The 13,698-nt window shown below is 37.5% G+C and overlaps 1 non-coding gene across 1 annotated transcript; it reads right to left on the bottom strand.

Annotated features, from left to right (window-relative positions):
* Positions 1–521: 521 nt before the first annotated feature.
* On the bottom strand, positions 522–628 carry LOC133053235 (U6 spliceosomal RNA). The gene has a single exon (XR_009692168.1). It is a non-coding gene; the product is annotated as a U6 spliceosomal RNA (small nuclear RNA).
* Between the last annotated feature and the right edge of the window lie 13,070 nt (positions 629–13,698).

Genomic DNA, 13,698 nt, shown 5'->3' on the forward strand with positions numbered 1-13,698 from the left:
TTTCATGTACCTGTTAGCCATCTGAAAGTATTCTTTGGTAAAATGTTCATTTGGATCCTCTACCCATTTTAAAATCAGTTTGAGTTTTTTTTTTCTATTGAGTTGTGTTCTATTCAGCTTCTATTGAGATGGCATCCGGTCCCATCACTTCATGGCAAATAGATGGGGAAACAGTGGCTGACTTTACTTTTCTGTAACATTATAGATATATCCTTTTATATCTTTTCAGCCATATACATTTTAAAATGGAATAATTTGATATATACTTTAATTATGGTAAGATGCACATAACACAATTTAACCATTTTTAAGCATACAGTTCTGTGGCACTAAGTACATTCACATTTTTGTGCAACCATCACCTCTAGAAATTTTTCATCTTCCCCAACTGTAACCGTGTACACAGGGAATCCTCTGGCAGTCCAGTGGTTAGCATTTTCACTGCCAAGTCCTGGGTTCAACCTCTTGTTGGGGAACTAAGATCTCACATACCACCGACTCGGCCATAAAATCCCACATAAAAAAATATGGAACGCTTCACAAATTTGCGTGTCATTCTTGCGCAGGGGCCATGCTAATCTTCTCTATTCGGTTCCAATTTTAGTATATGTGCTGCCAAAGCGAGCACCTAGACAGCGTATTAAAAAGCAGAGACATTACCTTGTCAACAAAGGTCCATCTGGTCAAGGCTATGGTTTTTCCAGTGGTCAGGTATGGATGTGAGAGTTGGACTGTGAAGAAAGCTGAGTGCTGAAGAATTGATGCTTTTGGACTGTGGTGTTGGAGAAGACTCTTGAGAGTCCCTTGGACTGCAAGGAGATCCAACCAGTCCATCCTAAAGGAGATCAGTCCTGGGTGTTCATTGGAAGGACTGATGCTGAAGCTGAAATTCCAATACTTTGGCCACCAGATGCGAAGAGCTGACTCATTGGAAAAGACCCTGATGCTGGGAAAGATTGAGGGCAGGAGGAGAAAGGGACAACAGAGGATGAGACGGTTGGATGGCATCACCGACTCGATGGACATGGGTTTGGGTGGACTCTGGGAGTTGGTGATGGACAGGGAGGCCTGGCGTGCTGTGGTTCATGGGGTCGCAAAGAGTCAGACATGACTGAGCAACTGAACTGAACTGAGTTTTTTCTATTGAGTTGCATGAGTTCTTTGTATATTTTGGATATTAACCCCTTATCAGACTTACAAATTACAAATATTTTCTACTTAGGTTGCCTTTTTGTTGATTATTCCTTTGCTGTTCAAAAGCTTTTTAGTTTGATGTCTTACCCATTTATTTTTACTTTTGTTCCCTTTGCTTTTGTTGTCAGTTTCAGAAAAGAAAAATCAGCACCAAGACTGATGTCAAGGACTTTACTGCCTATATTTTCTTCTAGGAGTTTAAAGGTGTAAGGTCTTACATTCAAGTCTTTATTCCACTTCAAGTTGAGTTTTATATATGGTACCAAGTAGTGATCTACTTTTATTCTTTTCATGTGGCTCTCCAGTTTTCCCATTCCCACTTATTTAAGAGACTGCCCTTTTCCCACTGTATATTCCTGGATCCTTTATCATAAATTGATCATATATATGTGGGTTTTTGTTTTCTTAGCACTCTGTTCTGTGCCACTGATTTATGTTTATTTTTATGTCCAACCTATACTATTTTAATTACTATAGCTTATAGTATAGTTGAAATCAGGGTATGTGTGCCTCTACCTCTGTTCTTCTTTCCTAAGAGTGCTTTAGATGTTTGGGGCCTTCTGTGGTGCCATACAATTTTTAGAATTTTTTTTCCATTTCTGTGAAAAAAATGCCACTGGGGTTTTGATAGGAATTGCATTTAATCTGTAGATCCCTTTGGGTAGTATAGATATTTTAACAATATTAATTCTTTCAATCCATGGGCATAGAATTTATTTCTATAATTTATTTGTATCTCCTTAAATTTCCTTCATTAATATATTATATTTCAAAGTGTACAGGTCTTTTGCCTCAATGGTTATATATTCATAGGTATTTTATTCTTTTTGATCCAAAGAAAAATCTAATAGTATTTATTTAATATTTATCAGATGTTAAGAGTAGTATCAGGCACCACTGTTAGGACTAGATTTGTCTTCAAGTGACAGAAGACCCAAGAATAAACTCAAAATAAACAGAAAAATATCAATTTTTATTTTCTGTTGTTTAGGTTGATATAGATGATCTAGAGTAGTACTTTATATAATAATCTCAGGAATCCAGGCTCCTATTTACTTGTTACTCTGCTCTGTTCTCACTTCATTGTTTAAAATAGCTTCTGTAGTTCCAGTCAGCATATACTTCTTCCAAATATTAAGACAAAGGAACAGAAGAAGGGCACCATCTCCCTCTTTAAAGACACTTTCTGGAATTCACATATTCCACTCACAATTTATCCCTGTCTCAATTGCCTATTGCTGTATTATAAACACATCAAAATCTAGCAAATTAAAATGACTCAGTTCTGTGGATCAATAATCTGGTCAGGGCTTAGTTGCAACTTCTGTCACACATTCTCTCACAAGGATGCAAATAAGGTGTTGGCTGAGGCTGTGTTTCATGTGAAGTCTTGACTGGGGACAAATCTGATTCCAAGCTTACTCAAAATTAGCAGGATTCAATTCTTTGCTGGCAGTTGGCTGGAGGTTGCTCCCTGTTCCATGCCAGTTCCTTCTTCTCCAACCTGACCCCTTTGGTGAGAACTTAGTCACATGGCCACACCCAGATTCAAAAGAGATTAGAAATGAAGTCTTTATTCGAGGTGGACATGTGGCAAAATTACCCATTCTGCTAATAAGAAAAAAGGATAATACAGAATCTGGGGAAACAATCCATGGTTTCTACCACAGATACTTTATGTATTTTACCTCATTGAATTTCATAATTACCCTGTAAGGTAAACAATATCACCCCTCACACCCCGCCCATACAGCTGAGGACTTAAAGGCTCAATCTCTGTTAAGTGACTTTTGTAAAGTTACAAAACCACTTAGGTTGGGTGGAAAAAAGAAAAAGTGATGGAAAAACCCTGCTCAAAGAGTGTCAATCACCCTAAACTTTCCATCTGTAATGAGGGCCAGTACCTCCTACTTTCTATATATTTCACAATCTCTTAATAAGAATCACACTTCCATGTGGATGAGTGTCAAATCCTGCTCAAATGTGAGCCATTTTTTAAGCATTGTGATCTTGGCATATTATTATGGCTTAAGCTAGCCAATAAGAATTGAAATATCAAGGGGATTCCACAAGCTGCTAAACTACTTGGAGAAAACCAGCTGGATTGTAAACTTCTTGAGGATAACATACATAACTTTTATTTTTATTTCCAAAAGTACAGTGTTGGTAACAACCCCAATTTTTGTTGGGTGCAATGGGGCTTATCCTCCTTAAGCTGATAAAGCTGTAGTTGACACATTGATAATTTGCATAGATAAGTATAATACAAAAGGAAATAAATGTTTAACAGTGAAAACTCTGACCTTGATTATGCAAATGATGCTTCAATAAACTCAGTTGAGTGGATACCAGAAATGAGAAAAGAAAATTATTTTAATGGGTGAGTCCAGTCCTATATAAGTTTGGAGTCAATTTTAGAACCAAAACACAGAAGACTTAAATTTGTTTTTCACAAATAAAATAGAATTCTAGTTCTTGTATGAGCTCAGATTCCTGCAACCTTCCCTAAGCTAACCAACCCTTTGCCAACTAGACCCTTAAGACCACTCTAGTCTCTTGGAGTTTCTGGTTCCAACTTTCATTTCCTTTTGCTGCCCAAATCACAGTGCAACAGCCTGCTTAGTTTTATCTTGACATTTTCTCCATTTTTGCCTCTTGATTTCACACATGTTTCCATTACTTTATCTCTCTCTCACTTTTTCCCTCTATGTGACCCTCCTATGAGAGTCGGGAACAAACATCTGTGTGATAGAAGGAAAGGAAAATGGACAAAACCTACTCATTCCTTTTACCCCCATATCAATGCCAGTCTCAACCTGGAACATGTCCATTGTTGTACCCACTGAGCTGGGGCCCAATTAATTCTTTGGGTTTGGTTAAACTTGACAGGATCCTTTTTAGGGATTAAGAGTTTCTGAATTCCTTGGGATATTTAAGGGGAAATATTCAAAAGACCTCATAATCAATCTTTCTGTATACTTCTGCATGTTAAGTTTACTGCCTCCATTTAGTTGCTTTCCAGAAGCCCTTGAATCTATGTTTAAAAGGTGGGTAGACACGTAAGTCACTAATGTTTATAGGCATCACAGAAAAATGTTTACAACTGGAGCGGCAATGTAGGAAGGCTCAGCTTTGGCTATAACATCTAGGATATGTTCTTTACCCTTTGCCCTACATCAGTAATTAAACTGTGCTTGTAATAAAACTTTGACAGTCTCTTAATTCTTCCAGAGCTTCCACAAGTGTCTTAAAAGACAAAAGAAATCTATAGCATATGGTATACTGGAATATAATGCATAGTTTGAAAATCAAGAATATCATTGAGAAATGAAAGCATCATTTTTCAATTATAATGATGGACAAGGTTGATATAAGTAAATTTATGTGCCTGTCAAGCATTCTAAAAGCACACTTTGGAAGATAATTAATATATTAAGGTTCACATATGGAAAACACCAGGCTCTGTTGTAGCTAAGTCCTACTTTGCTAGGAAATGGCCTATTAATTTTGCCTAAACATATTAAAATATTAAGGACTATTCAAAGGTAACAGAAATGTTCAACACAGAGAGAAAATGTTATCAGAAGTGCCAGTGCACTTATTTGGAGCCTTTTCCCAGGAGTGCACAACTATTCCTGTAACCTTAACCAAAGAACATATTCCTCTCCCTGTTAAGATTAGTTTCTTCCAACGAGTGTGGGTCTCTCATGGAACTCCACAAAGAGGACTGAGCAAAGCTGTAGACTTATTATTCCATATTTCACTGTGAACCTGCCTTGGTAATCATCATCTTATGATTCTTAACAAAACCACAAATACAAAAGAAGGTATTTAGTGGTTCTTGCCATTTTGAAAATGTAGGATTCAACAAGTAACAGAGGTTCTACTTTGACAAAATTTTCTTCATGATTATAATGGTTACCTACAATGGTACCAGTGGGAAGGGACCTACAATGTATTAAGTACTTACTGTGTCCTAAGCACCGTGCATGTACTTTTCATATCATACTTAATACTCTCAATACTTATATTAAGTAGATATTATCTTTGTTTTATAAAAGAAATTAAGACCCATAGAAATTAAGTGACTGGTACAATGAAAACACAGCTAAAAAGTGACAGAAAATAGAACCAAGATAGCCTGATTCTAGGGCTAATGCTCATTCAGAGATCCTCAGTGAAAGGAAAGAGAACCATAAAGGATTTTTCTGGCTTCTTTTGAGGTGGGTTTGTGAGGGTGAGGGAGACTGGAAGATTTTACTATTGGAATTGTGATTATCTAATAACACAAATCTGTGATTACAAAATGCTTTCAATGTGTATCTTCTTTAATTCCCACAATAACCCCACGAGGCAGGTGTTAGTATTCCCAATAATAAACATCCAGCCTAAATGTAAAATCCTTTAGAAGGTATTTCTGGAATATCCATATCTTTGCCTCTTTCTGTTATACTATCTTCTATTCCTTGTGAAAAGTACCCATCCCAATTAACACTCCATGCTTCAACTTGCTTCTCCTTTATCTTTTGAACATTTATTTTCGTTACTTAATTATCATTAAAAGTGCCACCCTAAAAGCTTTGGTGGCTGAAAGGTGAAAAATTGGAAACTACAATGTAAGCCTGCATTGTGAATTCTATTGATTGGAGAAAGAAGAGGAAAAGGAGTGGGCAGCTATTATTAGTGGGCAGCTTCCAGGTCAAAGCCCAGACATAATGTCATCAAATACAGGAATAATGTTCTTCCTGTTCTACTCTTGTCAACCTATACTCACTACAAACCCTTGAAAGCACTGATTTCCCTATCACTGAAAATATAGCATGAGTTTCTTGTTTAAAAATACAGAAAAGTAAACATGATGTTTCTTCATAATAGGGCAAGATATTGAATTAAGGATGAATCAATCAGGGAGCACTGAGAATTAAGGCAAGTCTTTTGCCCAAGAGGAGCAGGGTGTTAAACAGAATGTAGCAAATACACAATAACCATTTACATAAAGCTATCACCTTTAAATGGGTATTCCCAGTGACATCAATTACAGAGTTAAGCCTCTCATTTCACCTTCTAAGGCCATCCAGCTAAGGACATGCAGGTACCCAGATGATGGGAGTCAGCAGGACCCTTCCTTTCCTCATAAAAATGCAGTCATCACTGCTAACAGACAAATAACCCAACAGTTCATGTAGAAATCGACACTGGCAGCAAAAAAGTCAAATAAAATGAAGACATTAAAAGTCTCTCAATTTAAGTGGAAAATAAAAGCAAAATAGAATGAATGACATTTTTTCCCATCAGAATTTCTGTAAACAGACACCAGGTTGATGTATTCCAAATACGTTTAGAGAAAAAGAAAGACATAATTAGAAAGCATGTTGCTTTCACTGCAACCTAGTTTATCCTGATCCTATAATACATACATCCTATGATAATACAAACAATTCTATATCAGAGTGAAACTGTATTAAAACCTAAAAGTACTTTTCTGTCCTTTGGAAATCAATATAGTATCTTTATTGATGAACTTGAGGATTTCTTCTTAACAAAGTAGTTTGTTTTAAAGATAGTTTAAAAAATAAGTAATATTACTTAAAATTTTAATCTGTAAATTTAAAATATTTAATATTTGAAGAATATTCATCCCAAAAACAAAAAAAAAAAAGCTTTCATTAACTGGGCTCCTCATTTACATAGATGAAATTACATTCCAAGCCAAGGGCATAGACACAAGGAAGCCAAATCCTAGCCCAGTAAGCAAAAAAATAAATAAATAAATGGAATTTGGTAGCCAGACAGGCCTGTGCAAATACTATTGAAAATTTCCCCAGAGGAAAATTCACAGTGTCAGTGTGTGTTGGTAAAAGTAAACAGAAAGCTTCTAAAAACCCGTTACTTGAGAAATAATGTCATTATATTATAGGACAGATTTGAGCATAGAAGCCAATATAGTGAAGAAAAAAATAAAATGTAGGTGTGTATATGTGTGTTCTCAGTCATGTGTGACTTTTTAGTGACCCCATGGACTGTAGCCCACCAGGCTCCTCTGGTCCATGGAATTTTCCAGGCAAGGATGCAGGGGTGGTTTGCCATTTCCTCCTCCAGGGATTCTTCCTAAGCCGAGTACTGAACTTGTGTCTCTTGCATCTTCTGAATTTGCAGATATATTCTTTACCACTGAACCACCTGGAAAGCCATATATAAAGTACATAATAACATATAATATATAACCATACTGAGCACCAAAAATTGATGCTTTCAAACTGTGGTGCTGGAGAATACCCTTGAGAGTCCCTTGGACAGCAAAGAGATCAAACCAGTCAATCCTAAAGGAAATCAATCCCGACTATTCATTGGAAGGACCACTGCTGATGCTCCAACATTTTGGCCACCTGATGCAAAGAACTGACTCATTGATGGAAAGATTGAGGGCAGGAGGAGAAAGGGGTGAAAGGATGAGATGGTTGGGTGGCATCATTGACTCAATGGGCATGAGTGTGGGCCAACTCAGGGAGATAGTGAAGGACAGGGAAGCCTGGCATGCTGTGGTTCTTGGGATCACAAAGAGTCGGGAACAACTTAGCAACTGAAAAAATACATAGATATCCATCCTGAGAAACCAGAAACATTACTGAAAATGCTACTTTGCACAAATTTAATGGGTGGTATTTTTTTAAAATAAAGACCAAGGAGTAGCTTCAAGTGACTAAAGGATGGTAGGAGTGAGACTTGGGGCTCAACTCTGGCTAAGGAGATAATCAACATGATTAACACACTAAGGCCTTCCTCCAACTTGCCACCTTCAATAGGAAATACGTGGGGGAAGGAGAAACAGAACTTTTGAAACTGGGGAAGGATAGGGAATCCATTGAAATAAACTCAGAAGTTTGAGAGAAATAAATGTTGTTTAAAATTATCATACACTAAAGTAAGGATATTAAATGGCATGTATATTAGCAACATTTTTCTGTTAGTAGATCCATAAAGATTAAAAACAACAATTGCATTTTTACCTTACTAATAATGCAAGACCAATATAATTTAAGATCCCCAAATCAATGGCTGTACCACCCACTCAGAAGTCAATATATTCTTCTGGGAACTGAGACTATTTGATTCCCCAGTAAACAGATCATGGCACAATGGTTAAACTTGGTAGAACCCACAAGTCAAGAAGAGTAAACTTTAGTACACTTTCGGATTCTGTCACACCAACTGAGCATTGTTTATTCATTTCAAAGGGTGCTAACGAATCAAAGGCTAGTATCAAGCAGTATACCAGGGAAGGCAATGGCACCCCACTCCAGTACTCTTGCCTGGAAAATCCCATGGACGGAGGAGCCTGGTAGGCTGCGGTCCATGGGGTCGCGAAGAGTCAGACTTGACTGAGCGACTTCACTTTCACTTTTCACTTTTATGCATTGGAGAAGGAAATGGCAACCCACTCCAGTGTTCTTGCCTGGAGAATCCCAGGGATGGGGTCTCACAGAGTCAGACACGACTGAAGTGACGTATCAGTAGCAATATACAGATTTAAATCCCTTGGGACATATGCTAAAAATTCTCCAGAGAAAAATTTATTTTTTCCAAAAGGGTTTGATTTAGTATTAGAACCAGCGTGCATTGTTCATCCATAGGATCAAAAAATAACATTTTCACCCATTCAGTAATGATATAGACTGAGAGACACTGGGCTTAGAAGAGCTGTTCTTCATCATTATGAGTAATGAATAGAATAGACAGCCTAATTCATGGCATGATTATAAGGGTATCATGAAGACACCTTCTGTTTCCTTCCTTTTCCTCATTACCCTACAAATACCTCCCTTATGTATTTTGCTGATGTCTAAATTTCACTTACTGCTTTATCTTTTTGATTTAAGGCACTGTAGTATTGGTTAAAAACACAGACTTAAGATTCAATCAGACTTCTATTCCAAGCATATCTATACTATTTATTAGCTGGGTGGCCTTGGGAAAATTATTCAATCTGAGCCCATTTTAGCAAATTTATAAAAGGAGGGTAGTGCTAATAATAATACCTACCTTATTGGATTATCATAGATTAAACTTAATTAAATTTATTTAATTTAATATTTAGCACAATGTCAGGAATACAGTAAGTTTGTAATACACGTTAAATTATTAAAATTCAACCAGTCTCCTTAGAAAGAGAAAATGTTTAGCTTTATCAGTCACTTGCTGATTAATGTATCAGCTCCTTTCCTCAGAGAGGAGGTAAAACTGCTGAGAGGATACCAGGTTATAGAGGAAGCTATATACGATGGGGGTGGCATCTTCACTCTAGGTGAGGGAAGGAGATGCATGAAAAGCAAAGCAGAACCTGAGATATACTCTCAAATTCACAAGTTGGGTCCAGCCCCTCTCCCTCCAATTCAGGTATTTTCCAGTAGCTTAGCCAAATCAGTTTGTGAGCATTGGTTTGTTTTTGTTTTTGTTTTTGTTTTTGTTTTAGTAGAACAAAATGTCTGTTCTCATAATGAAAATGTTCAAACATGTAAAATAGTAGTAACGTACTGAAAACTATATTTAAGGGAATGGATGCTCACGGGTAAGGATTTCACTTCTGGCATTAGGCTGAATTCATTCTCTTCCTGAACCTTTCTTGTGACTTCTGGCTTTTATAGATTTACTAATGGAAACAGCATTGTCTTTGGCAAAGGAAAATACCAATAGTATCCTGTTTTATTCCACTGACTTGGCATTTGAAGAGTGATCTTGTTTTACACATCACTTTGGTCCCAGGGAATCTGGACCTGGACTGAAGAAATGTGAGGACCCAGCTGAATGATTAGCATTACCTTCAACCCGACTTTAAGACAAAGCCCCTCTGGGAACATCAAACCCAGTCCAGTCATATGTCTAAAGCTTGACAAGCAGAGCAACTCCTGAAAGATTATGTGGTGATGGTAGTATCTGTAGTTGACTAGCTATGTGACTTGAGCAAACTGCTTAAGCCCCCTATGCCTTGCTTGATTTCTTCATATATAGTACATTAGTAGTTCCTGCAGGAGCTAATTGGTAGTCAAGCGAAACAACGTCTCTAAAGCTGTTAATGCAGTGTGTGCATGCTAAGTCCTTTCAGTCCTGTCCGACTCTTTGCAATCCTATGGACTGTAGCCCACCAGGCTCCTCTGTCCATGGGATTCTCCAGGAAAGGATATTGGAGTGGGTTATCATGCCCTCCTCCAGGGGATCTTCCCGACCCAGGGATCAAACTCGCATCTCTCCTCTCCTGCTTTGGTAGGTGGGTTCTTTACCATTAGCGCCACCTGGGAAGTCCCCTTCCCCCAGTTGGTAGCATAGTACTATTGGTGAATTAACTCACACTGCTGGGTAGCATGATAGTATAATAACAAGGAACATGGATTTCAGAGGCAAAGAAATCTTAATTTTGAATCTCAGACTCCCATGTTACTTTGGGCAAGTTATTTTACCTCGAGTCTCAGTCTGTTCGTCCACAAAATGGAAATAATGCAGACTGCATGGATGTCTTTTAGGAAAGAAATATAATGAAATAATATATGTGAGGAATCTGGTTCAGGGCAAATGCTTGAAAAATGTGTCAGTTCCCTTCCTTTCTGCACAGAATCTAAAAAGTTGCTCTCTAATGTCTACAGATTATTTTAGTGGGAAAGTTCTCATTAAGAAAATATTCTCAACAGTTCCCTAGCAGCCCAGTGTTTAGAACTCCACTCTTTTTACTACCAAGGGCACAGGTTTGATCCCTGGTCTGGGAACAAAGATCAAACCTGCTGTATGGCACAGCAAAAAAAAAGAAAATATTCTCCCCAACCCAACAAAACAGTTGGACTTACAAAAAATGAGGCATGAAACATACCTAGCAAAAAAAAGAAAAAGAAACATACCTAGCAGGTAGCATTCTCAGCAAACTGTCATCTCTTCATTGAGGCTTTAGTGTTACTACCTTAGATAAGGACATTCTCCTTATTATTCTTTCTGCTATCCTTTGTATCATTTTCCTAGCAATTGTTAAAAGACAGATATTTGTCTATTTGACACAAAGTACCTCCAAATATTCCTTAAATGAACAAATCCAACTTCTTTCCAGTAGTCTAGTCAGTGCCTAGAGATACGGCAGATAGTTTCTCTGTTTTTGCACACTAAAATGGTAATCTTCCATCACTTCCCACTTACTTTTATTTCCTTTCGGAAATCTTTTCCAGGGTTATAGACACTTCTGGTCCACCAACACTAGTGAGTCATAAGCTATGAACTCATTTTAAGGTAGTGGAGGGAGGTTTTGTATTGAGCTATTCACATACAAACTGTGCCCATCTCATGATGAAAGCCAGAAGTTACAGCACAAAATTGACAATGGTTAGTGTTGGGGTCTGCAGTTCTGGAACACAGCAAAAACTAAAAGGCCCACGTGAAAACTACACCCACAATTTTGGTTTTATTAACCACTTTTCCCTCACATTAGATCACATCAGATAACAGAGAATACAAATCATAAAGCCAAGCCTACAGGCACCAAGAATTAACTTCACATTTCCCCTTATGTGTATTAGTCACTCAGTTGTGTTCAACTATTTTGCGACCCCATGGACTGTAGCCCACCAGGCTCCTCTGTCCATGGAATTCTCCAGGCAAGAATACTGGAGTAGGTAGCCATTCCCTTCTCCAGGGATCAAATCTGGGTCTTCTGCATTGCAGGCGGACTCTTTACCATCTGAGCCACCAGGGAAGTCCTCACAATTCCCCTTGCCAGGCAGTAATTCTGCCCTAAATGAAGTTATTCAAGGTGTAGAATAGGGAGCTCCCTGAAGGTTAGGACTCAATGCTTTCACTGCAGTGGCCCCAGTTTCAATCCTTGGTCAGGAAAACTAAGATTCCCACAAGCTGTGTGGTGCAGCTAAAGGGAAAAGAAAAATATAGAATAACTTGGGGGATTCTCCATCCCAATCACTAGAAGTTGTGGAAGAGAAGGCAATACCATTCTGTTTAGTTTTCTGGCCTACCAAAGAATCCTCTGACCAAAAAAAAAAAAAAAAAAAAAGCCTCAAAAACTTCTTCCATCTGCCAGCATTTAGGGGACCAATAAATCCATTTGAAGAAACCCAACTACCTTATGCTGTGTCTCATCAAAATCATCAAGGTGCATGATCTGATTGGTGTGGGAATTTTTCAGTTAACCTGGGATGCTTATTGATCCAGTCATTTAACAAATGAGCATTTACTATGTGACAGGCACTGTGCTAGGCTTTGGTAAGCAAGCCATTTGCAGTCATTATCTCTCAGTATTGAGGGATAAAGTGCAAGACAGTGATGTTTAAAGGAATAAGGAAATAAAAATAGGCATTTCTTGGAATGTACAGCAATGGCTAAGCACTTTTTAGTAAGGCTGTGTTTTGTTGAAATCATTGACAATAGTATAATCCTTCAATCACTCTTAATACTTAAAAGTTACAGATTTGTTATTTTTATGAGAGTCATTAATTGTTGTGTAGAAGATGCCCCGAAGGTGTTGGAGGATGAATATGTTATAGAACAAATATTGGCACAGTGGGCAAACATTTGGCATGGTATGCAAAATAAAGAAGAGCCAGTTTAAAAAAAAAAAGAATCCAATAAATACAGGCTTGTTCAGTGAATGCTAAAAGAGTTGAAAAGATTCTTAAAAGAGGATTACTTTGTACTGGATAAAAATCAGTACATATATGGTACTGAATAGACAAACATCTCCAAAAAAGGCTTAGATGTGGGCATGAATGACTGACTCATATTGAGCTATTAAGAGAAAGTTAATGGCTGATGAAGTCTTTCAATTACATGCTCAATAAACTTTGCAACCTTTGAGATGCCATAGATTAGGGATCAGCAAACATGGTTCCACAAGCCAAATCTGGACTGCCACCTGTTTTTAGATGCCCCATGATCTAAGGATGTTTTTTACATTTTAAATGGTTGAAAGAAAAAGGAAAAATGATATTTCATAACACGTGAAAATTAGATGACATTCAAACTTCAGTATATGGAAATTATTCAATGGAACACAGCCACATTTGTTTATTTATATATTTACATTTTTCTATTGCTGCTTTCACACAACAATGGGAGATTGAATTAATTGCAGAGACTATATTGTCTACAAAGCCAGAAATATTTACTAAACGACCACTTATAGAAGTTTGCTGACCCTAGCCATAGATCATAGTAGCTTTAAAGTTTCACAAAACTGGGTTCAAAGTTCTCACTCTGCCTTCAACAAATAACTTCTATGAGCCTCAATTGTCTTATGCAAAAGTGGAGATATTAATAGCATGCTTATAGAACTATGAGATGACTAATGTAAAACATTAGCACTGTGCTTTTCATGATTTAAGCATTCATTAAATCAAAGGTGTGACATAATTTTCTCTGGGTATAAGACAAAATGCTGGGTTGTATAGACCATAAAAGAGCCCTAGGTGGTGTTTCTCATGTTTTTACTGCAATATCTGACCAAGAAGCTCTAAGTTGCAA

Source organism: Dama dama, chromosome X, assembly GCF_033118175.1.
Source record: "Dama dama isolate Ldn47 chromosome X, ASM3311817v1, whole genome shotgun sequence".
NCBI classification, from domain to species: Eukaryota; Metazoa; Chordata; class Mammalia; order Artiodactyla; family Cervidae; genus Dama; species Dama dama.